Below are 26419 nucleotides of genomic sequence, written 5' to 3' on the forward strand. Positions count from 1 at the left end.
ATCCAATCCATTGCACTTGGGTAAAATGTCCATGAGTGTCCATTGAAAAACAAACAACAGCACGTTTTGTTCACAAAAGCGGCAAATCTATTAAATATATTGAGCCCGTGCGTCGGCCGTGAGGGACTGTGTTAAATGTTCGCCGATTCCCACCTCCTTCTTCCCATAACAACATACCTCGTTACAAACGTGTGTTCTGTTTATCTTCTGTATGTGTGCACATGTACAAAGACGCACACAGCAAGCCATAATATTTGATAATTGTCTAAAAAATTCCTGAAAAAGCACAAACATGGCAGAGATGCCAAGTTCAGTGGCTGGAATTAGCTGAGGTAACGTGAGGACTCACGGACAGCAGCGGCAATACACTGGTCACATTTAAGTGACCACGCCCTTATTTTATAAATTTTACCCCCCTCAGAGCTGTCATGAAGGGCAAAATGTATAGACCAAAACCACAATTTGTACCAGATTGTAAACATTTTCTCTGCTGTAAAGCTGGACATTTTAACATGGGGGTCAATGAGATTCTGCTCTCTTTTGGAGCCTTTCCCTAGCGGCCAGTCGATGAATTGCAGTTTAAGTCACTTCCTTATTGGCTTCAAAAGAAGCTGGGGGAGGTTGCTGCTTGTCTTCAACACAGTGAGAGTCTCTTTGCTAAATACTTTAGTACATGTGGGTGTGCTTGTGCTATTGTTAACTAGCTTGAAAATATGAAACATTTATATTGTAATTTATAACATCTATATGTTTTATTGAAGTATATTACTGAATATAATATTATTGTCAGGATCACCAGTGTTACGATGAGAATCGAGACGACAGGGTGGTAGATCCACATGCAAGCTTTACTAAAAGAAAGCGTAGTCAAACATTAGCAAACAGGATCAGGAGAGGCAAGACAAAGAGTAGTCCAAAAACAGGCAATGGTCAAGGCAGGCAGCAAACAATCATCAACAAGGAATCAGACCAGGGTCAAAAACACAGACAAGGCAAGGCAAGGAACACAGAGACAAGGTCGAATACAAGGCGCAATCAAAGGCTAAACAATACTCAGCAAAGTGTGTGTGTCTGAGTGCAGCTTAAAAAGAGTCACTGATGGGAAACAGGTATAAGTGTGTGATCAGTGTCTAGCTGGGGAATTGCGGGAAATGTAGTCCAGCATGAAGTGAATGTTTGTGTGCAAAGAAAAAGTCATAATGGTGAACAGTAGACCTCTGGTGGGGAGTGGAAGGAAACAGCAGTGGGCGGAAACGTGACAACCAGTCACCATGCCTGTTTCCTTTTGTGCACTACATTTCCCACAATTCTCCATGATAATCACCTGCACGCACTTCCCAAACACACACCTGTCTGCCATCATCCTCATCAACTCTCCAAATAAAACGGCACCACACACACAGGCTTTAGTGATGCAAAGGCTGATTCATTTCCACGAACCGGCTCTTTTCGGACAGTTCGGCTCAATGAACAGGTTCAAAAAGCAGATTCATTAGTTCATCGTGCTATGATATCACTATGCATTTCTTTTCTAACAACTCAATGCCATGTTATATCAATGAAACGTTTAAATAAAGTCATTTGTGTCAATGCATATTGAAACATTCAAATAAAAAGTTATTTGTGTGAACGCATAGCCTATTGCTGATTACTGCCTTTCATTCACTTAATGGTTTGTGAACCCCCTCTCGTTTGTGGTCATAGTTTCATTGGATCGCGGATCCTTTATGTCGGACACAACTGACTAATATTGATTAGCCTACATCTTGGATAAGATTTGCAACTACAACACACATTTATGCACAAACGCATATATGTTCTAATTTCTAAAGTATAGGCTATAGAAAGAATAAACTCATTGATTTCACTTTACAACGTATAATCTGCATGTATAATAAACCATAGTACAATTTATTTACATCTCTTGTTAAAAAAAGGTTTTTGCAGGTGTCACAGTTCCAGTCATTCCCGGATTCCATTTCCCATAATCCTCCCTGCCAATCACCTGCACTCACTCCACCAATCACTAATCACCACACCCAGCTGCAGCTCATTACCTGGACTATTTAAGCCCCTCTCTTCCTCACACACTTTTTGAGGTCTTGTATTGCTATGGTGTGCATTTCTGAGCGTTACTATTCTGATTATCTGCCTGTTATTGACCCAGCTTGTTCTCCGTTTACATTTCTCTGCTGCCTGCCCCTTGGACTCTTTATTGTTTCCTGGACTTGTGATTGATATCTGCTTGCCCTGATCTTCTGCCTGTGTTACGACCATGATTCTGTCTATTCCCTGTTATACCTGTTTGTGACTGTTTGACCATTGCCTGTTTGACCACGAGATCTGCTCAATAAAGCCTGCAGATGGATCCCATGTCGTGTCCTGTCTTGTTACAGCAGGTTTTAATTAAATAGTCAGAATAAGCATATTTCCATTACATGCCTCAGGCTTGCATGGTATCGTCAACTCACTCATTAGACTCCTCTGTAATCCTCGGCAAACTTCGACAGTTGGTTGTACTGGCTCAAATCGGTTCTTTTTGAGTCGGACGTGCTACTACGGCTTGTGCATCTTGCGTCATCAACCCGGAGCTAAAGTTTGATTCAGTTCAATTAGTGAACCGGCTCGACCGGTTCCTTCCAATGAACCGGTTTCAACCGGCTCAAAAGAATGACAGGCTTTGTCTGGTCTCGTCCTTACTAACTTGGACTATGTATATTGTTGCTCACTACTCACCTGGATTGACTTACCCGTATTCTCTCCCTGTGCTCCATTCATATGTTCCTGCTTCTCTAGATTCCGTTCTCCTCAATTATTGTCTGCTCAGCTCCTGCAAAGATAAGAGACATTATCATCATCAGCAATCATCAAGGTGTGTGTGGTGCCCTTGCCTGTCTGGACTGTTTCTATCTACATCCACTCTGGTTGTTGTGATTTGCATAACTTGCTTTATAACTTCACTCTGTTGGATAATAAACTTCATCTTTGTGCTCACCATTCTCCTGAGTCTGTGTTCTGTGACAATTGCATACATTATGATATATTTGTAAATTTGTCACATGTATTTCAATATAAGCGGCAATTTCTTATACAGTGCCCTCCACAATTATTGGCACCCTTAGTAATTATGAGCAAAAGCAGCTGTGAAAATAAATCTGCATTGTTTATCCTTTTGATCTTTCATTAAAAAAAATCACAAAATTATAACCTTTCATTTAAGCAAAATAATTGAAAGTGGGGGGAAACTCACATTATGAAATAAATGTTTTTCTTCAAAACACGTTGGCCACAATTATTGGCACCCTTTTATTCAAAACTTTTTGCAACCTCCTTTTGCCAAGATAACAGCTCTGAGTCTTCACCTATAATGCCTGATGAGTTTGGAGAACAACTGACAAGAGGCCATTCCTTCATGCAGAATCTCTCCAGATCCTTCAGATTCCAGCTCCATGATGGTGGTGCTTTCTTCAGTTCACTCCACTCATTTTCTTTAGGGTTCAGGTCAGGGGACTGAGATGGCCATGGCAGAAGCTTCACTTTGTGCTCAGTGACCCATTTTTGTGTTGGTTTTGATGTTTGTTTTGGATCATTGTCCTGATGGAAGATCCAACCAACGCCCATTATTAGATTTCTAGCAGAAGCAGACAGGTTTTGATTTTTTATCTGTTGGTATTTGATAGAATCCATGATACCATGTATCTGAACAAGATGTCCAGGACCTCCACAACATTAAAGATCCAGCAGTATATTTAACCATGGGCATGGGGTACTTTTTATCCATGTGTGCACCAAACCCATCTGGTGGGTTTGCTGCCAAAAAGCTCTTTTTTAGTTTCATCTGACCATAGAAGCCGATCCAGTTTGAAGTTCCAGTCGTGTCTGACAACTGAATATGCTGGAGATTGTTTCTGGATGAGAGCAGAGGATTTTTCTTGAAACCCTCCTGAACAACTTGTGGGGATGTAGGTGCTGTTTGATAATTTTTTTTAGGCTTTCTGAGACTCAAGACTCAACTAATCTCTGCAATTCTCCAGCTGTGATCCTTGGAGAGTCTTTGGCCACTCAAACTCTACTCATCACTTCACATTAGGACAATTTAGACAGGCAGATTTGTAACATCTTTAGTTGATTGGAACTTCTTAATTATTGCCCTGATGGTGGAAATGGGGATTTTCAATGCTTTATCTATTTTCTTACAGCCACTTTCTATTTTGTGAAGCTCAACAATCTTTTGCTGCACATCAGAACTATATTCTTTGGTTTTACTCATTGTGATGAATGATTAAGGAAATTTGGCCTCTGTGTTTCCTCATGTTTATTCTCCTGTGGAGCAGGAAGTCATGGCTGGACAATTTCATGTTCATGATCACCTTGGTGTGCTAAAAAATGTAAATATGAATGGGAATATACTTCAGAGTTATTTTACTCATAAGAATTTCTAGGGGTGCCAATAATTTTGGCCAACATGTATTGGAGAAAAACATTTATTTCATAATGTGAGTTTCCCCCCACTTTCAACTGTTTTCCTTCAATGAAAGGTTAGAATTTTGTGATTTTTTTGAATTAAAGATAAAAAGGATAAACAATGCAGATTTATTTTCACAGCCGCCTTTGCTCATAATTACTAAGGGTGCCAATAATTGTGGAGGGCACTGTATATTATTCAATATATTGTAATATATTAACATAATATATTCTGTATATTGTCAAATATACCATTAAATCATTTAATATATTGATCATTCATATATAGGGAAATATATTTTATTTGCGTTAGGGAATGTAGACTGAAGACTGAATGAAGACTTCTTTTGATAACTGAAGAGCTTTACTAATTGTTTAATGAATCTTACAATAGAAAATCTGTACCATGTGTACCGGATGCTTTGTTATGAATATGTACCTCTACTTTGTAACAAACTTATGTTTAATTAACTAAGCTTTCTTCTCTCTCTCTTATTTCTGTTAAAAAGAGCTCAAAATTTGAGCTTTGGTCAGATAAGACTTCCTCGTTTTTCAACTGCCTAAAACAGCCTGTGCAGTTATCAGTAAAAATAGTGACATAGACACAGAATTCATAGAAATGTTAATACAATGTTCTGCAAGAAAGTTGTCTAGTACCAGCTATCGTCCGTAGCCATCCATCAGTCTAGTTGTTTAGCCCTCTGGCTCACATTTAATATTGGTAAATGAAAGCACTGTGAATCATGTGTTCCATCTTGCTATCTCCAGGTCAAGATGGAGAGGAAAAACTCAGCATTCTTTAAATAAAAGTCAGAAAGCCCCAGCCTAGTCCTCAGTCAGTTATGTTATCCTAGGTGAGATGAGGTATGTATGAAAGTCCCTCCCCCCTCAGGATTGGGGCTTGTGTAATGCCTCTGTCAACAGCAAACCAAGTTACTCCATCCTTACAATAATCATGATTTTGCAAGACATGGACTAAGGCATGGACAAAGATTAAATGTCAGTGTCAAAAAACATTGCAACCAATCATAAACTTAAGTTTGAAGATGTTTCCTTATTTGGACAAAGGTAGGTATTCATTTTTAGATCGGGTATCATGACAGTGATGAAAATGCATATATTACAAGAAAGATATAAAATGCTTGGAGTCTTCTGCTCTTGGTCTCTTCTTGTTCAGGTAATTTTGAAAGGAGCAAGATCCTTGTTTTGGCAAAAACCTGGTAATAAAACTTCTTTTCTCCACGATCTTTGCTACAGAGTGTTCAGTTAAAGTGTATTTAATTTTTGTGTTAATTTCCATGACATAAAATGCTCTCTCTTTACAATCAACAGCAGATTTTACATTTCTTACGGCAGTAGCGTTGTGACTTCTCTGACAATTACAGGTGAGAATCTCTCTCTCTCTCTCTCTCTCTCTCTCTTTCATTTATACATTCTTTGGTGGTCTTATCATGTTCATAATTTTTCTTAAAAATCATTGTCCATTACTTTGCAGAACAGCCATGGTGATCTACAAAGTAACGGCATACACAGGAAAGAAGCTCTTAGCGGGCACTACTAGCCTTATCTACATTCAACTGTGTGGTAGTGAGGCTGAGAGTGATGAACAGAATCTAAATCGCCATCAGGCATTTTTGCCTGGATCGGTAAGTGCATCCAATTAAACCAACAGTAAAAGAGTTTTGGTTCAAAAACTATCAATCAGAATGTTACATTTAATGGAAGATATTTGAAAGATTGAGTATAAAAGCTGTATGGAGTAATGATTAAAAAAATGCATTTTATATTTACCTTAAAATTATCTTCCCAAATGTACGATGGCGTATTAAAATAATAATAATAATAATAATGATAATAATAATATGGAGCAGGAGGTGGAGGGGTAAAAAAACTTGAATATTCTGTGATTATAAAGTCACAAATTTGTGAGGAAGTGCAACTAGTATGGAACATGCCTGGGCAGTACAATAACCACATCGCTTCACTCTGCATTCATACACTGAACCCACTTCGCAGCTTCTCATGAATATCCAAATCAAGACGGTATCAATAGATTAATTGGGTAGGCTATAGGCTGTTTCTTCCATTTACAGCTTGCCTCAGCCACCTGGAGAAATTGGTTCCGAGTGAATGTTGATCCTGGATGCTCTCTGGATGATGCCTTCTTGACACGGGCTGTGGATCAGGTTCAGGTTGACTGCATAGTAAAGCGATGTGATTATTTTACTGGCCAGGAACGTTTCAGTGTTCCATACTAGTTGCACCTCCTCACTAACATGTGCGTGAGGGATCTGTTTATGGTTGTGTCTGTAGCGTGATGAGGTAGGCTACATCCTTCCAATATAAAGTGATGTGGTTCCTTGACATTATTTTTTCCTCACAAATTTGTGACTTAATTATCAGAATATTCCATTTTTTTTCTGGCAAATTTGTGTTTTTGTGAGTCTATTACACCAGTTTTGATTTCATTGCATTGGCTGCCAGTCAAATATAGAATTGATTTTAAAATTTTATTGTTTGTCTATAAATATCTTCATAATCAGGCTCCACAGTACCTATCTGATTTGCTACATCCATTTGCTACATGCTTTTTCTACATGCTTTTTTGCTACATGCTTGTTGTGGAATAGTCTCCCATTTCATATTCAAGCTGCCAACTCTATTTTTAAGTCTACTATTCAACCTTATTACTTCTCCCTGGCATTTAATATTTCCTGACTTGCTGTGCAATGATCCTTTATTTTAGTGAACCTCATCCATTCTACAGTGTGTGTTTTATAGATTGTGTTGACTGTTGACTGTTCTGTTTTGCATACTCTGTGCATCACTTTGGTCGACTTCAGTTGTTTTAAATGTGCTATATAAATAAACATTGTATTGTATTGTATTTTGTAATCTCAGAATATCTGTGTTTTTTTTTCATGGAAATTCTGAGTTCCTTCTCTGAATTGTACACCCCCTCCCCCAACCCCATATTATTATTATTATTATTATTATTATTATTATTTTGACCTACAATGGCCCTAATAAGCCCTCGTAAATATGTCTCTGCAGGAGCGAACATTTAAAATACACTGTAAGGTATCCCTGGGAGAGCTCATATCTGTCAAGCTCTACTCCAAGCCGTTTATGGGTCTTCTTTACAACCAGTGGTTCTGCGATAAGATCTTGGTCAACACGCCAGAAGGTGACAAGATTTTGTTTCCATGCTATTGCTGGCTTGACTGTAACGAGAAGCTCGTTTTAAGACCAGCTAAAGGTAGGCACTTTCAATTAAGGTCATAGGAAAATTCTCATTTACCAGTGTTCAGTGGTGATGTCTTGCAAATGTGCTGCATGGACACACACACACACACACACACACACACTGTTAGATTACTTTAATCTCTGTTTATTGTCCCGAGAATGTTTCTCTCTTCTGGTCTTTAAGGCTGCAATGGAGAACGAAGAAGAGTTTTATTATTTCATCACACATCTGTTTTTAATGTACACTATGTATATGTGTGTGTGTTTCTTGGAAAGCAGCCAAGAAAGGGTCTCTCTTTCTTTATCTAAGAAAGAGGGTCATAAGGCTGCTCCGGTAAGAATGTTGCCTTCAGCCAGAAGTTGACCATATTTATATTGTTTTTCTATATGTACCACATTCCTATATCATGTACATTCTCATTGGACAGTTGCTACACCACCCTCTGAACAAGTATAAAAGCCATGTACAGAAGTAAAATTGGGAGATGGTTTTGTGAACGGATTGGCTTCATGTCCATGACTCTTTTCCCATAGGCCTATGCATTCAATGAGTGAAAAGAACAAACTGAGAATGAGGCACGACTCGGGACAATAAACAGAGATTAAAGTAATCTAACACACACAGATGTTTGTTTTGCTATCAAAATGAGGACATTCCATAGACGTAATGGTTTTTATACTGTACAAACTGTACATTCTCTCCCCCTACACTACCCCTACCCCTAAACCTAACCATCACAGGAAACTGTCTGCATTTTTACATTTCTAATAAAACATTGTTTAGTGTGTTTTTAAAGATAATTTTAAATATGAGGACTCATGAAATATCCTCACATTTCATATTTACATCATAATACCTGTATAATACTCAGGTCATTATACAAATTTGTGTCCTCATAAATCACACTCACACACACACACACACACACACACGCATTTGTCATAAAATGCGTTTAAAATTACACAGATGACAAGTCACCATCCTATGATCAAGTAACAAATTTAGTTCCCTTTCGAAAGCATTGAATGCTTTGGGGAACGTCACACGTGAGCTAATGTCTAAAAGCCAAGTATCAACAAACTCCAATCCTATTGGCTGGCAACAGCCTATGACGTAATATGGCACGACCTGAAAGTATATAAGGAGCACATGGAGAAACAGTCAGTATCTTTTTTGTCTTTCGGGACTGTTCTGTCTGATCGCGATTGTATTGACTCCGGTAAGGGCATCTATATTATGCCTTACAAACGTTTCAAGAAAGTGTGTTCATCCGTGTCCCAGGTTTTGATACTTGATATACACATTTCCGGGCATTTTTTGTCTGGAGAGGAGCGCGCATAGACAGTGCTTGAGGGCGCCGTCTGTGTGTTTTTCTGTTATTTACTGTGAGCGTCTTCCTACTGGGACGCTCCGTTCTTGTTTGGCACTCTTCTCGAGGGAAGAGGTGTCCGCATCTGTGCCTGGTGATTCTGGCCCCATTTGTGCTGAGGCAAAACGGCAGCTTCAATCAGAGGGCTCGCAGGTGAGCTCGTTGGAAAGTTTGAGAAAGTTGTATTCTCTCTCAGCTCCAAAGATGAGTTGTTGGATGACGATGACGTCCGTGTTTGACGTCATCACGTCCGGCAGCGAGCACTCCTCTGGCTGCTGTATATGTGGAGGTGGTGTTTTTGAGACGCGCTTCTGGCAGGCTGCGGCTGCCGTGAGGGCACGTTAAGAAAGAGGCTGCACGCGTTCTGTCCATGAACGCTGCAGCTCCCATAAGCTTTCCATTCCTTCCTGATCTCCACGTTTGAGATCGGGAGGGCATGGAAAAATCCCTAGCCATTGTATCTGAGCCCAGACAGACGGGAGGAGGAAGAAGCAAGAATGAGATGGGTGATCAACTGTAAACACTGCTGTGTTTGTAATCGATCCCCCAGCTACATAAGGGCGATTTATATCTACCCTCTCCTCTTCTTCTTCCACCTCCTATATATGTATTACTGAAGTCATGTTTCTTGCTCCCAGCAAGATAGCTGTTCAATGTGGCCCTCTCAGGCCACCATTGAATGTCCTACTATTGTGACAAAGTACTCTATCACATGTTAATCTTACTCCACATCATGATGTAGGCACCTTCTGGCCTCCATGGTTATGTGCCCACAGTATGGTCTACCTGTTAGGTCAAGCTTTGTACTTCCCTGCTAGGGTTGTCTGTGTAATAATGCTTAGCTCCCTAAGCTGATCATTGGTGAAGGCTTCCATGGGAATGCTGTCACTGACAGCCTTGTGTGACCCATGGGTGAGTTGCTATCTGGCGTTTCATTCAAAAGTGCTTGACGTTTGTTTCAGCCATATTTTTTGGCACGCACTCTCCTTAAGCATGGCGGCGTGGGTATATCGTTCCCCATAGCTTTCAACGCAGAACAAGTTCCCTTTCGAAAGGGAACGCCTCAGGTTACGAATGTAACCATAGTTCCCTGAGAACCAGAGAACGAGACTCTGTGTTTCCATGCCATGCTTCAGGCTGCAGGCTGCCTGCTGAACAGTCCCTCAAAACAATAAGATAGGTTTCAGAGATCTTTTCAGACATCAGCTCACGTGTGACGTTCCCCATAGTATTCAACACAGAGTCTTGTTCCCTGCTTCTCAGGGAACTTTGGTTACATACATAACCTGAGACGATTTTAAATTACTGTTGGCATTTGCATTTCAGCTTCACTTGTGTTCCAGGACACCAACCTAATAGCCCAAAGACAAAGGATGAGGCAGCTAGAAGAGCAACAAAAGTTATTTAGGTTTGTGGGAAGCACACCAATACAAGTTGGGTGTGACAGCGAAGTGTCTGAAATACGTTTTAATATTCCACTCTCAGGTGGCATGTGTATGCTGAGGGCACGCCCCAAGTTATCGATTACGACACTGCCTTCGCTCTGCCAGCTGAAGTCCGATTCTCTTTCACAAAGGAATCTGATTTTTACTCCAGTGCTGGAAAGCAGTAAGTGACCAAGTTATTTTTTAACACTCCTGTAGTGTTCATCTCTTTGTTACACACTGAAGTAACACACTGTAGAAGCCATACAGTTACTAATGTTGTTATTCACTGTCTATATGTTACTATATTTCTGTACTTCCACTTTAAAGGGAATGAATTGCACCCATTTTGGGATTTTCCTATTTTTGGGAGACAGTTTTTGACCTACACTACTCTATACTGCTTACTTTGGAATCACAGTTTTGTTTTTAAGTTTTCACCTTTTTGTTACAATAAAAATCAAGTCTTGCTCAAATAGGTTGTAGTGTCAAAGATACTTTCCAACTTGGAAGTATAGATCAAAGGAAGCCATTACTTACACTGTTCAGCGTTTGCTAGAACCAATATTAGGCTTTTAGAACAACACAACCATAAAAATTTAGGCAAACAACTGAACAGGTGTCAACTCTAATTTCAGTTACAAGCAATGTGGACAGTATGTTACAGTACAGAAGGGGACTGAGACACAGCTGGAATAGTTAATAAGTTTATTGAACAACCAGGAATGGCAGGCAGAGTGCAGGTGAGTGAATGCAAGTGGATAAGTAGACAGATGTGATCGTAGAACTGATACTTGTCTTGTAATTGCAGGAATGGAGAATAGCTGGCAGACTTGAAGCAGATCAGACATAGTGCAGACAGGTAAGTGTATGCATTAACGAGACTGGACAGTGACTGAGTGTGAGCTTGTGTCTTTTATGGTGCTGTTGATGAGGGTGCTGATTATCCACCCCCTCCCTCCCCCTCCACGGCCCGCTCCTGAGGGCCGCTGACCTCGACGTCATGGTGGTCGACCTCTGCCGCACGGTGCTGGTCTGTCGGGATGACTGGCATGGAAGTTGTCAAGCAGGCTCGGGTCGAGTATATCATTCCTGGGAACCCATGAGCGCTCCTCGGGACCGTAACCCTCCCAATCCACGAGGTAATCCAGGTGACCACCATGGCGCCGGGAGTCCAAGATGTCCTGATTCAGGTAGGCAGCGCCATCATCCACGATGAGAGGAAGGGGGGGTTCTTCGGTTGCACCAGGCTCTGTGGAGAGAGTGACAGAAGGATGATGAGGTTTTAAAAGTGTCACGTGGAAAGTGGGGTGAATTTTATGTGTGTAAGTGACAGGGTTAATCTGCCGGACGATGGTGAAGGGGCCAATGAACCTGGGACTCAGCTTCCTACAGGGCAGGCGCATCCTGATGTCTCTTGTAGACAGCCAGACCTTCTGTCCTGGCTGGTAGTTGGGTGCGTCAGAGCGTCAAAGGTTAGCTGTCATCCTGTGCCTGCGTAGGGCCCGTTGGAGCTGGTGGCGTGCCGAGTCCCAGACCCTCTCACTCTCTTGGAACCAGTAGTCGACCGCAGGAACATCCGAGGGTTCCCCAGTCCAGGGGAACAGTGGGGGTTGATAGCTGAGTACGCACTGGAACGGGGTGAGTCCGGTGGTAGGCTGACGAAGCGAGTTCTGGGCATACTCGGCCCAACCCAGGAACTGGTTCCAAGAGTCCTGGTGGCCGTGACAGAAGGTATGCAGGAAGCGACCGATCTCCTGTATCTTCCGCTCCGTCTGCCCGTTCGTCTGGGGATGGTAACCTGAAGAGAGGCTAACGGTCACACCTAGGAGGTTGAAAAACGCTTTCCAGACTCTGGAGATAAACTGTGGTCCTCGGTCTGATACAATGTCCTCAGGAATTCCATAGTATCTGAAAATACAGTTAAACATTAGTTCAGCAGTCTCCACAACCACCAGAATGCATGTGCAGTTATCAGATACTGGGAGGTCGGTGATGAAATCAACCCCTAGGTGTGACCAGGGACGATTAGGAACGGGCAGAGGTTGGAGTTTGCTGGAAGGAAGATGGCATGGACTCTTGGAGATGGCACAATCCTTGCATCCCTGCACGTACCTTCTGACGTCAGTTGACATATTCGGCCACCAGAAGCATTGTTTAAGCAACGAGAGGCTCATTGACCCCAGGGTGGCCAGTGCCCAGTGACGAGTGAGAGGTGTGGATGAGGGGAGTGCGCCGTGTCTGGGTGACGTAGAGCAAACTTGGGGGGCAACCCGGTGGAGCGTTGGTGGAGGCATTGGACTCAGGAAGGGTTTCTTCAGACCAGACTATTGGATTAACAAAGATTTTCTCTGGTAGGATGGGCTCTGGGATTTCAGGGGTATCATCTGGGCCATGGATATGAGAGAGAGCGTCAGCCTTTACGTTCTTGGATCCTGGACGGTAAGTGATGGAGAAATTGAACTGGGTAAAGAACAAGGCCCACCTAGCTTGAGGAGGGTTTAATCTCTTTGCATCTCAAAGGTATTCCAGGTTCTTATGGTCTGTGAAGACCACAAATGGATGTTTAGCTCCTTCAAACCAATGCCTCCACTCCTCTAGGGCAAGCTTGATGGCAAGAAGCTCCCTCTTCCCGATGTCATAGTTCACTTCCGCCGGGTTGAGTTTGCGGGAAAAGGCGGCGCATGGGTGCAATCTACTCTGGTTCCTCTGCTGCTGGGAGAGGACCGCTCCCACTCCGGTGGTGTACACTAGGGCTGACTTGTGCAGGAACTCCCGGAGCACCTCGTGGATGAAATCCTGGAATACGGAGAGGGTGTTGACAAGTCCATACGGCATGACCAGGTACTCATAGTGGCAGAGTAACTCAGATTAAGGTCCTTAAGGTAAGCAGACAGGTAAGTGTATGCATTAATGAGACCGGACAGTGACTGAGTGTGAGCTTGTGTCTTTTATGGTGCTATTGATGAGGGTTCTGATTGATGACAGGTGTGCGTGGTTAGTACTCCGGTGATGACATGCGCTGTGTCTGTGTGAGGGTAGAGTCTGGCGTGTCTGTGACACAGTAGGCCTATTCATGGTTAATCTTTGCCATATAGGCTACCTCTTCCAGATCACAGTTTCTCGTGCTCAAAATATATCACTCTTACAACTGTGTCTGAGTGTTGGTCTAGTTTCACACACTGCGTGGCATCTGTTTTTCATTGGATTTTTTTTTTCATGTTTGCCTTTTCCCACCTACGATTTACAAATTTCTGTTGCATCTGGGTTCCACGGACCCAAGCACCACAGGAAAGATAGATTATATAGGTGACATAGAGGCAATGTCAGTCTATTACTTTGGAGTATGCTAACCCTAACCTAACCCTTTATTTAAAATGAACTGTGATAAATTTTCAAGGATTCACCATGTATACTCAGCTAAAAGCAGAGAGTAAGTGGGCCCATGATAGGCAAGCTTAACCATTTCACCATTATTGTTTGGACAATGGGCTGTCTCTTTTTTTTTTTTTTTTTTTTTTTGTAGGTTAGCCTAAATATGGTGTGTTTTTAGTTTTAGATAGCAATGGTGGAAATGCTGAATATTTATAGCTACATTTAATTTTATGTATGCTTTATTTTAAAATTAACTGTGGTGATTTAAAAAATGATCCATGTATATTCAGTGTATTTTGAATGTAAGTGGATGGCATTAGCAAAATAGCCTTGTCTTATTGAACACAGTAATAATATCTAATAATGACTACAAAGATGCCCACAACTAACTAGGATGGATCATAGGTGGTATATCAAGGTCAGTCCCAGTAATAATGTTTGTACCTGTGTATTATGTGTGTAGGTTAGCTGCTCTGAAGCTAACTGGATTAGCTGACAGCAGAAAATCGTGGGAAAGCATCAGCCAACTGGGAGTAATTATTTGTGAAAACAGAGGGAAAACCATTGGTACTCATCTTAAACAAATGAACTATTCAAAATGACTGTATTGCAAATAACGTACTGTCTGTACTGTAGCATATGTTCTGACATAGTATCCTTTGCAGAATACACTCAGGAGCACTGGGATGAGGACGAGTTCTTTGGCTACCAGTTTCTGAATGGCCTCAATCCAATGATGATCCAGCGCTGCTCAAAGCTGCCCGTGAATTTCCCCGTCACAGATGACATGGTCAAAGACTCCTAAGAGGGAGTAGCTTGGAGCAGGAGATGAAGGTACACTACTTGCTACTGGCATGATTTGGAATTACTGGGTATGGTTTGCATTGGGTTTGTCTAATTTTCTGTGTTTTTTCATTATTTGGTGTGATCTACCACCACACCTAGAAAGGAAACATCTTCCTGTCTGACTATAAGATGTTGGACGGGCTGGTGGGAAATGTAGTCAGTGGCAGGCAGCAGTATCTCACAGCTCCCCTGGTTCTGCTGTACTGTAACCCTCATGGCATGATGCTGCCTATCGCCATTCAGGTAAAGTATCTTGCATTTGAAGTGCAGAAATACATGGGTTAAGTATATAACCTTGGTTCTCAGAGGGAGAACATGAGATGTCACCCTGTATGAGATATTGCTCCTTGAGCATGTCCCAGCTGAAGCCAATTCTAACCCTGCTGTGTAGCAGCAGCGTGCTGATTCTCTCTGCCACTTCAGCCGGCTTTAAAGTCGGTACACACCACTGGTTCTGCCTCTTTCCTGCACTTCAACAATTGTGAGCACTGATGCAGACAAAGGGAACATCTCGTGTTCTCCCTCAGAGATCGGAGAGGGATCGTCAACCTGTATGGGAGATTTCTAGCACAGCACCTCAGTGAGAATGACAGTACTAGCACAATCCCGATATATGCCAGCTTCTTCAAGAACCGCTGTTATGGTCAAAGCCAAGCCAGAAAAAGAGGAAGGAGCTGTTGGTGTCAGAGGTGGTGAGGATGGAGAACGAGCACTACAGCATCAAGGCTGTGTCTCAGGGACACCAAGGGGGATGGACAACTTGGGAAGGTGTCATCGGCCGTACCATCAGTAAGGTGGATCTGTGGAAGATGCCACAACAAGGCTAAGCTTCCTAATCAGAACCACATACGTCACACTCCCCTGCCCCCTTAATCTGCACCTGGAAGTGCCAGGAAGGAAGCTGCTCTCCCAATAGTGTTACAGGTGGAGACACAGCAAGGTCCTGGGCAGCCTGGAGGTGTGTCAGGCAGCAGTGCCATAGCAGGCCAACATCTACCTGTAAAGTCAAAGCCCACTAAGCCTAAGGCCAAGATACAGACAATACAGAACAAGCCACAGGAATGTTCACTGGGCACAAAGCATGGAGCCACTACTCCCTCTGAGGGATAAACGTTAGTGCAGGCAGTTCAATAATTCTAGATCTAAAGTCAGGTATGAAGACTTTATGTTAATAAAACAGATTGGGATGAAAGATTACCTTTAGAATCCCCTTCTGCAAACTTTAAACAGTTCAGATTCACAGATGGAGTGGTCAGATCTCTGACACACTTGACCAAGGTTATAGCCAGGGAGAGGGTGGTTTTTATTGAGATCATTTTAAGGCTGACCTCATCTAATGGCTCAAAAGGCACTGCGGTCATTGCTCTGAGCACCAGAGCAAGGTCCCACAGAGGGACCGTGACGGAGGGAGGAGACTGTAATCGATGATCACCTTTGAGAAATCACATAGCCAGTGAATGCGAACCTGGAGTAACTCCACCCCAACCTACATGACATGCTAAAATGGCCGCTTTTGTAAAGTTAAGAAAATAAACAGGGTGCGTTTTCAGCTGTCTCTTTCTCTGTGATAATTTTTATGAAACACTTCTTAAAATGAACTGAAACTCATGAATACTTATCACATAAACAAGAAACATATGTCTAAATAAAACTTAAAATGTTTACTTTTAAATAAAACAATTCACATTTAAAACAAATATTCCCCTGCAATGTAATCTGTTTGAAACTAAAGAGATACACAGTTTTTCCTGGCTGCAGCTAATAATGTTAATGTGATCACACCCACAGGCAGAAAGCGTTATTCATAGGCTACTGTAATGTGCTGAGGCCATCTATACAAAATGGTAAATGCCCACATGCCTTAAAACATCAACAAAGGCTACAACACGTATAGTACAGTACATCGAAATTTAATGTTGGAGCGGGATTTGAGCGAACATCGTTTTACCGGTAAGCGTGAGGAGTACACGAGTGGAGCGCTCGCTTGGGCCATGAGCGGAGTGCGCTGGCATAGAAAAGAATATCGTCACACCACTCCGCTTCGCTCACATGCTCTGCTCCTTCCCCAGACAGAACACACACAGGAGATGAGGGTCGGCGCGGTGAATGCACCATCCGCATGGCGGCGGACACCTCTTGAAGTTCTTCAAATCCATGCTTGAAGATGGCTCGACTAGGGACAGAAGTCTGCTGGAGATGATAGCACTTAAAAGTCTTCAAGCATTCTAACCCGGGAATGCTTAAGTGCAATGAAAAGGCTTCCAACAGCTCAGCTGTCTAGGACAAATTGAAGAAGTGAAAGAGACAGAAACATTTGCATGTACCAGCTTTAAAACTGACACGGCCATAGTGGGATTAGAATTTGCTTCAGCTGGGAAATGCTCAAGACGCGGAATCCCATACAGGGTGACACTGATGTGCTTTGATCGAAAGAGGACCTGGGAATACCTGGGCGCCAAATGTCATACATTAAATACAGATGAATAAATCTTTAAAGATGAGGTAAACAATCAAATTATTAAAAAGAAACAAAGGAAAGGTGAAATGTAATGTACAAATGATGAGTAGGCAGAATTGTCTGAATAATTAAACATTAAATAAACCTCTTTTTTTAGGATGTCAATTTCTTCATAGAGTAATTATGACAGATGCCATGGAAATCCTTTATCATTTTCTTAAAAAAGGGAAAAATTATAACCTAGATTCCCTCAGGAACCATTTGTACAATTTTCACGCATGTTCAAATTAAATCTGCACAGTTAAAGCAAGAGCCCAGCAAAGAGAATCCCATCTTCATCCCAACGGATTCAAAGGCTGACTGGAAACTGGCCAAGATCTTCGTCCGAAATGCAGAGTTTGGCGTTCACGAGGTCAACTTTCACCTGCTGAGAACTCACCTGCTGGCAGAAGTGTTCACTGTGGCGACGTTGCGCAATCTTCCCTCTCCACACCCTCTCTACAAGGTATTGAATCTGTCACACATGAGTTGGTTTGACGTGTTAACGGTGAGGGCTCTGAGAAAAACAGGGGCATGTCCCAGACATGCCACATCCACAGAGAGAGAGAATGATAGCGAGTTAAATAATGTATGTTTTCTACTATTTGACGGTAGGGGAGTTTTTGCAGTTGTAGTCTGTGGTCTCAGAGATGTTGCTTTGTGAAAAAGCCTCCCCTTCATGATTTGCCTTTTGGAGAGCATGACTGACTCATCTATAGCCTGGGGACACTGACTACACAGAACATTAGCAGGGCTCTACAGTGCGCCCATTTCACTCGCATTTGCTCCGAAAAACAACTGCGTGCAACTGTATTTAGGCACACTGGTGCGAGTGACCCGATCAATACTCGTGAATAGATCTACAATCGGAATAAAAAGTATAACTCCCAATATGCATCTAAACTGAACAACAGTTATGCTTCGTACTGCAATCGGCTGCTTTTCATGCCTTAATTCAAAGACTTTGTTTCAATCAGCAGAGCAAGTGCAAAAGACGTGTGGTCCGGACTAACCCTACACCCCAAAGATTGTTTACAAGGCGCAACCGGTGTGACTTACAGACCATCTCATGCTGCTGTTTCTTTGCAGCCAAATTAATTGTAAAAACTACATGTAATTATCTTAATCACAGTCAAATTAAAATGCCTCCAAAAACTGATTTAAAAAAAAAAAACGTTATGAATGTCTGTGCACATACTAATTTCACTTTTGAGAGGCAATTCGGAGGCAGCAATTGCTTGAATGGTGGGTGGGTTCATTATTATTCTTAATGAAAAACACAACAACAAAACAGTACAATGACAAACTTGCTTAAATATGCGCTTTTACATTTTGCTTGTCAACCAAATTTTCATCCATCGTCTTGTCATTCATAAAAGTGAGGCGAAATGGGCGTGTGAAATCTGACTCCTGCTGCTCTGAATTGAGCAGATGCACTCCGTTTTAACTGTAGCATCTGTTTTACTACATGATTATTATTATTACTATACAAAAGACAGTGGGGACGGTGTCGCGGTCATGGTGGGCAAGTGATATAACCGGTGTTGCTGCTGAACACCGTAACGCTGTCGATCTCAGCAAGCCTAATATCTGTAAGTTATGTATCACACGAATATACTCCTGTTTCTCCGAGAGATGGCATGATTGCAAATCTGATACTTACTGATCTGATTGAAGTCCAGTAAACAAGCTGATATTAAGTGACAATTTTAGCCACAATACTCTCTGTTTTTGCTCGATTTCATAAAAATAGTTTCAAACAAAGCCACACCAGAACTGTTGCGCATCTCCAAGCGACGGTGATTCCTGAATGATTCTGCGTTTTGAACGACTGAATGAATGACTCGCACATTAAGATTTACCGCCACCTACTGGCTGTTTTATTTTCATATTTACATTTAATTTCATATTTACACTTTACATAGATATTTTTACTAAAAATATTGAACGTTTAAAGATTTTTTTTTTTTTTTTTTTTACATATTTCTAAATTCAAAAAAAAAAATATATATATTTAAAAACATTCATGCAACATTATTTACCAATGAGCTGCATTAAGCAGTCTATGTAAATGTCTAAATAATACCACTTCTCCAGTGCAAAGATGGATTATTTGATGATTTCTTTTGATTGTTAAACAGTCTGATTGGGTCTTATTGTTGTAATTGAATTTATTGTTTAACATTTTAAAACTTTAAGAAATTGATTAAATATAATGCATACATTTAATAAGATTAGAAAAATTGCTCTTATAATGGTACAAATGCCCCAGGAAATTAATTTAAAGGGGCAAATATTGCCCTGTAATGGGAAAGTTAATGTCTGTTATTAATCAAAAAATGGTCCTAAAGAAAATGTTACCGTAGAGCCCTGATTAGTACATGAAGGCTCACTGATGTCTCACTCAAACCCATTCATCTTCCTGTAAATTTTTGTTTAAGTCACCTACAAAAGAAGGCTTGCGGGTGCACCACACACAAACACACTCACACGTGCAATAGCGCACACACTCACACACAAGAAATTAAAATTCCTTATTCATTCATATATTTTTTATCTTGAAAGAATGTAAGCTGATGAATGCAAATCTCTTACTTACTTTTCCATTTGTAGCTCCTCTTTCCCCATATCCGATACACGCTCCAGATCAACATCATGGCCCGGAATGACCTGATATCCAAGGATGGGGCCATTACCATGGTATGCATATTACATTGTTAAATAGGCACTAAAAGTTCAATCTTCAATTATAATCCAATATACTTTTTTGTTGAATTCAGCAAATTTCTCCTCATGATCCTAGCTACCTGCAGACATATCTTGTAAGATTGGTAAAAAATGCATAATAAATATTTAATGTTTTCTGTGATGACTGACTTCTTGAGCAATCTACTCTTTTCCTAAATTAATTATTGTTTTTTTAACTTTGGGGGAAATTATTAAGGGATTTGTGGTGCCAGTACTTGGTTTATAGCCTTTAACCTAACTTTATGTCATGTGTCTTCTCTCTTTGTCTTTTTTTGTGTCTTTTCTCTCTTGTTTCCGCTCGCAGTATTCAGGAGTAGGTGGAGAGTCATTGGTAAAGTTGCTGAAGCGTGCTACTGCCTCGCTGACCTACAGCACCCTCTGTCTTCCTGAGAACATCTCTGAGAGAGGCCTGGAGAGTGTTCCCCACTACTACTACAGAGATGATGGGATGAAACTGTGGAATATCATCAACAAGTATGACTACCAGTGGAGTTTATTCTAGTGTTTTTTTTAAAATAGGCATTATGCTTTATACTCTCTAACTATGTGTGTATGTGTGTTACATAATACATCCAGATTTTTAGGGCTGAACCAATACATCCTGGTGCACTGATTCATATTTCAACAAATACAGTGTCAATTATACAGGTTCATCGGTTTTATAGTCAGTAAGAACATGCTGTATTGTGTTGCAAATCACTTTGAATAAATTCCAGCTTAAGAAATAATTGCAAAGCAAATCTACCAAAAAAAGTAAAGCTGTAAATATGTAAAGCCTGAAAACATCTGACTGTGAGGTTGCTTACAGGTTTGTTGCGGCTTTCTTGTCACACTACTATCAAAGTGATGCACACGTGCAGAAGGACACAGAGCTGCATCGGTGGATCAGTGAGATATTCACCAATGGCTTTCTGGGAAGAGATGGCTCAGGTCTGTTATCATTTACCATTACATTTATTAATTTGGCAGATGCTTTTATCCAAAGTGACTTACAAGTGAGGAATACAACAAGTGATTAATCGTGAAGAGGCAAATAGACACGAGCATAAGCTAGAATAGGCAGCGATTAAAGGAAATGAAATGGGCTAGACGAATGAGTATGCATTTCCAAAGGAACTGTTGCCATATCAGGACATTTAATCCAACAAAGGTTTCCTTTCTGTTTTTATGTTCAGCTCAGTATTTGCACAGATATTTTTGCTTTAAGACACAACCTGTTTTGTAAACCCCACTGTAATTCACTGTTTTGTGGAAAAGAATTGAACCAGGTCAACAGACAAAAGTAGTTTATAGTTTATGGCTCAACTCTCCATTTCAGTTGTGTGTGTGTGTGTGTGTGCGCGTGTACGTGCGTGTGTGTGTGTGTGTGTGTGTTTGTGCATGTATAAACATCCTAAACTGAGTTCCACACAGAAACAGCCTTTCTTTCTTCTTCCCAGGAATACCATCATCTTTTCAGACTGTGACAGAGCTTGTCAAGTTTGTCACCATGGTGATCTTCACTGCATCAGCCCAACATGCCGCTGTAAACAATGGACAGGTCAGTTAGTACAAGTCAATTCACTTCCAGTCACACAGAGCCATTAAAGCTGCAGTCCGTGATCTTAATCCCATACCATTTTTCTCAAATCCGGCGTATTGCTCCATACATTCCTCTAGCTGTCTGTTCAGTGTCCGAGCTCAAAAAGCCCTCTGTTGTCCTGGTTCTGTGAATAAGAAACAAACATAGTGGTTTGGCCTCAGCCATAAACAACACCAGCCAATCAAGCTTCAGGAGCATGAAGGGGAGGGGTTTCAGTTGATTGGCTATTGAGCTTGAATATCAACAACCTTTTGCGAAACAGATTTGTGGACTCTTTGTGGCCTTTTAACTGTTGTCTGTTATTAACATTTCCTCAAGATGCTTCAAGAGCAAATATTCCACAAGAAAAACCTTTCCATTTCCACTTTTCATGGCCTAAGGGATGTTAATTATGTGCTCTTATAAGTCTTTCTGAATATTTGGTGTTTGTGTCACATTTTTCACCGATTCTTTCCCCCCAGTTTGACCTAGGCGGGTGGATGCCTAACTTCCCCACTGCCCTCAGAAAGCCCCCTCCCAAGGTGAAAGGTCAGACCACTGAGGACTCAATCCTGGAGACCCTGCCTGATGTGAGCACCACGGTGAACGGGATGGCTGTCCTGAGACTGCTGAGCAAGGATTCTGCAGACCATGTGAGTTTGTACGTCATCAAGGTTCAAAGACATGACAATTTAGCTGTGAAAAAATTCTTGTGTATGCCATCATATTACTCTGGATGACAATGGCTACTTACACGGCTTCCATTCCTCTGGTGTGCATTATCTGATGGTTACATTATAAAGGACATTTAGCACACTGTACGCATAGTGTTGCAGTGGGCACTTTAAGAGTATTAGTGTGCTGTCATATGTAATGTGTTAAACATGGATATAAACATGTTTATTATCAACATGCTATTTATGATTTATGATTACAATCTTGTTACCCTGTCCCTAGTACCCTCTGGGATATTTCCCAGAAAATCTGTATGATGAAGAAGTCCCCTGCAAGCTCATTGAAGAGTTTCAAAAGGATCTGAGGGAGTTGTCAGATCTCATCGAGGAGCGGAACAAGAAGTTGGAGCTTCCCTACATCTATCTGAACCCCAAAAATGTGGACAACAGTGTAGCCATTTGAAAGGATACAGTTGTCCTTCTTAATATGTTTGTCTTTCTATTAATAGCTTTGTCAATAAAAATAAAGACCAAAGCTAAAATAACTCAAAGTGAGATCATGGATATTACCTATCAGGGAAAATAAATAATGTGAAAGGCACTGCTTGAGTTTCTTTAAACTTGTAGGTTTTGAGATATACATTTTTACAACAGTGCTGCCTTCTAGTGACATAAACCAATACAATCCATTGCATAAAAAATGTATAACTCTTTCAAACTATTCACATGGTTACTGTAAACTGTCATATATTACACACTAGTGTGAAAAAACTTAAACAGTCCCATCTTTGTTGTTTGTGCCTTTGTGTTACAGTGCAAAATACAGTATGATGCAATTAATTTGTGTTATTTGTTTATTAAAAAAACAACAGCTTAGCCTAGAAACCAGCAAACACTGCGCTCTCTCTCTCTCTCTCTGTGTGTGTGTGTGTGTCAAGTCACCTTTATTTATATAGCACTTTTTACAGTGCAGATTGTGTCAAAGCAGCTTTACAGTGATAACTGGTATATAATTTTGGCTGTACAGCAGCTCTAGAAGAAAACTGTGTCATTGTCCAACTTTATTGATTCATTCCATTGTAGTTCATTTATCTATACAGCAGCTCTGGAGAAAACAGTGATGTCACTGTCAGTGATGTCACTGCTCAGTTCAATTTGCATAGAATGGTGTCAATGTAGGCAGATCAAAAACATTGTTGAATATCAAGTGTAGCCCTCTCACCAATAAATATGGCTCAAATGTAGGAATTATGTCCAGGGGAACTTCTAAATTATTCTGGTGAGAGGCACATTTCTAAATTTTCTTAATTTCTGTTAATCACACAACCCAGATCTCAGATTTTCACTTGATAGTGTCAGATTTATGTTCTCTATTTTTAAAAAAAATTAAAACATTTGAAATTAATTTGAAATTAAATATCCCTCACAGGAAAAAAACAAATTAACAAACTATTTTTTTCCCACAGGAAACCACTCAAAATTATGGAAAATCAATAAATGTATTTATTCTTCTATTACTATTTTGTCTTTGTGATTTTTTCCCCTTTTTGTGTTGCTTTAAATGATCAAACAATTCAATTCACAAAGTCACAATGATAACAATAACCAAAAAGTAGTAAAAACAAAAATCAAATGTCAGTATAATAATTTTACCCAGCTGGGATTTTCAGTACACAGATGGCGCGCTAGTTGGAGCTCTTTTGATGCAAACAAATGTACTCACAAATCCAAAGAAATTGAGGTTTCAAGTGCAGAAAGAATACCAAACTCTAATCCTCACTCCCCAACGAGATGATAACAGCATCCATGACGCATCCCACGATGACGCTGAATGGATCCCGATGAACTCCTCCCTCCTCGAACTGGTGGTGCATCCACGAAATTTCCCAGAACTCCCGATCTTGACTCGATGAACTCTCTTAAACACACTATGCACGCAATTGACATGAACTCTGCACACCACTGTGGTACTTTTACACTGAATTATTAAAATAAACACGTGTATATTCTTCCGGATTACAACCGAATTAAGCACCTTATTATAACTGCAACACTGAACTTGAAAATAAACACGGGAATATTCTTCCGGGTGATTTGTAAATATGAATCTAATAAAACAAATATATTTAACGATTTCAAATAAGATTATCTCACGTGCTAGTTCTCATCCATCGATTCAACTCACGACTGAAGTGCGCGGCCTCTTGCCTAATTCTCCTGAAGTATTTTCCCCCGTGCTGCAATCTGCAAACTGATGCAAGGCCAACTTTCTCAACCGAGCTGCCACTCAGAATGTCCGTGAGCGTTGAATAATATCAGCTTTTCTCCACGCTGATCAACTTTATCTGTGTTCAAATCAACTCTTTTTTTCTCTGAACTGATCTCTCTGCACGCGAAAACTCATTCCCCGTTGTTTTTCTGACTCCGCCCCTTGAACTTGAGGGGTCAAAGTCCACAGCTCTCATAGGGCAAAATTACGTTCTCAGAAAACACAATAAAACACAATTCTTATATTATTTTAAACACACATATTTGAAAACCCTTTTTAGAAACATGTCTTGTAAAAAAAAAAAAAAATTACAAATAAAACCAAAATCAATTTATATTTTGTCAGCATATGTGTGTATCATTTCAAACCCAAACACAGTTACAAATTTAGAAATCTAAACATTTGTTCAGGCCTCTACACAAGTGTCAGTGTCAGGTCAGAAGTCAAATTGGGAGTCAAAATATTTAATCCAGTTCCATCCAGTTGAGGATCATATTCATCACGCCAGTATGGACGGTTTGTTGAGGAGTTGTGCCACTGGCTGTCGTGTTGATGTGGCCCTCACAGTGGATGATCTAGTTGACTCAATCTCTGCTGATACTTCATGGCTGCGTTGTGGTCGTGTCGGGATAAACAGAGAGACTAATATTAGCATAGATGGTTAAAATTGCTTATTTCTCTGGATTCAAACATTCTTGGAAGCATTTGGTATAATATAAGTACAAAGTCAACAAAATATATAACATTGTTCTAGTGGTTTTTGGGTATTTTAATCCATATTGTGCCTTAAATTATTACAGATTTGCGTAAAAAACTGTTTTTGTTCATTTTGAGGAATACTGAATGTTTTCGTGCAAGTGAGATGAGTAGATGCATGTGAACGAAACTATAATAATGTTTACACACAACGCACACAACACTTCTGAGTCATGACTGAAACCTTTTAGTCTGAGGCATGACTCCTTTTCGTTGTATGACTGAGTTGTGAGGAAGTCTTAAAATGTACACCGTACTACAGGTCCCCCCTCCATGTCAATTCACTATTATGCACCGATATCTTTCTACAGCAGCCCTAAATTGACAAACACTCAACAGAGCATGTTTCGTAACTATGTTGTTCTTCTAAATCGTTCATGTTTTTAGAGGCAGCTTGCATCGTCACTACATTGAATAGGCAGCACGAAATAGTAGTAGTAATAGTCATCTGTTTTGCGAGGGGTGTGAGCCATTAGTTGCAGTTCCCAACCTCCTCGCTAGATGTCACTAAACATACACATTGCACCTTTAAGGCCCAGAAGACCGCACAACACGTTATGCATGATGGCACACACACAATTGAGGATCCTATGTGGCTTGACTATGGTACACCGTAGAATATGTTAAATTGTGGTTAACATTAGGTTTATAATTGGAAAAACAAGCTGATGTGCGGCAGGTTTGTGGCAGCCCACACCTTAGCCTATTCAACAACGTTATTGGTTGCTTTGTATCTTTCCTTGAATTCCTATTGGTGGATTACTAAAATGTGTTTTGAAACTTTTTAAAAATAGTTATTTTTTCTTTATTTCCCTCTCTGCTCTTTCTTTACGATAACAGTCTTTGTCCAAAACAAACTCTAATTAGCTTCAGTTAAGTGCTGTTTTGGTGTTTTAGGGTTCTATAGGCCTATATGTCTAAAAATAGCCTGTTTCTAGAGTAGTCATTAATTTCTGGGGTTGCTCCTCGGTTATAGGGCCTTTTTTAATGCATATTAAATCTTCCCCATCTGTGGTCTAGTTTGAAGAAGTATCTTTTTAGTATAGCTTTTAGATCTTAGTGAACAGGATTTAATTGTATTTGTGTGGATGTATGTAATTGCTTATATTGTATTTATTATGCTGGAAAGCACTTGTCAATGTCAACTGGTCAATGGCTGCTGTTTTTATTATTTATTTTTTTAAATGTG

At 40.6% G+C, this 26419-nt stretch overlaps 1 long non-coding RNA gene and 1 pseudogene across 1 annotated transcript; one reads left to right on the forward strand and one right to left on the reverse strand.

The window, feature by feature from the left end:
- The first annotated feature begins 5373 nt into the window (after window positions 1–5373).
- LOC125265273 lies at window positions 5374–23698 on the forward strand (annotated as a pseudogene).
- Window positions 21242–24655, reverse strand: LOC125265274. The gene is made up of 3 exons (XR_007184239.1): window positions 23929–24655; window positions 21587–21676; window positions 21242–21493 (listed from the first exon to the last, which is right to left on the reverse strand). It is a non-coding gene; the product is annotated as an uncharacterized LOC125265274 (long non-coding RNA).
- Window positions 24656–26419: the final 1764 nt, after the last annotated feature.

Source organism: Megalobrama amblycephala, linkage group LG3 (genome assembly GCF_018812025.1).
Source record: "Megalobrama amblycephala isolate DHTTF-2021 linkage group LG3, ASM1881202v1, whole genome shotgun sequence".
NCBI classification, from domain to species: Eukaryota; Metazoa; Chordata; class Actinopteri; order Cypriniformes; family Xenocyprididae; genus Megalobrama; species Megalobrama amblycephala.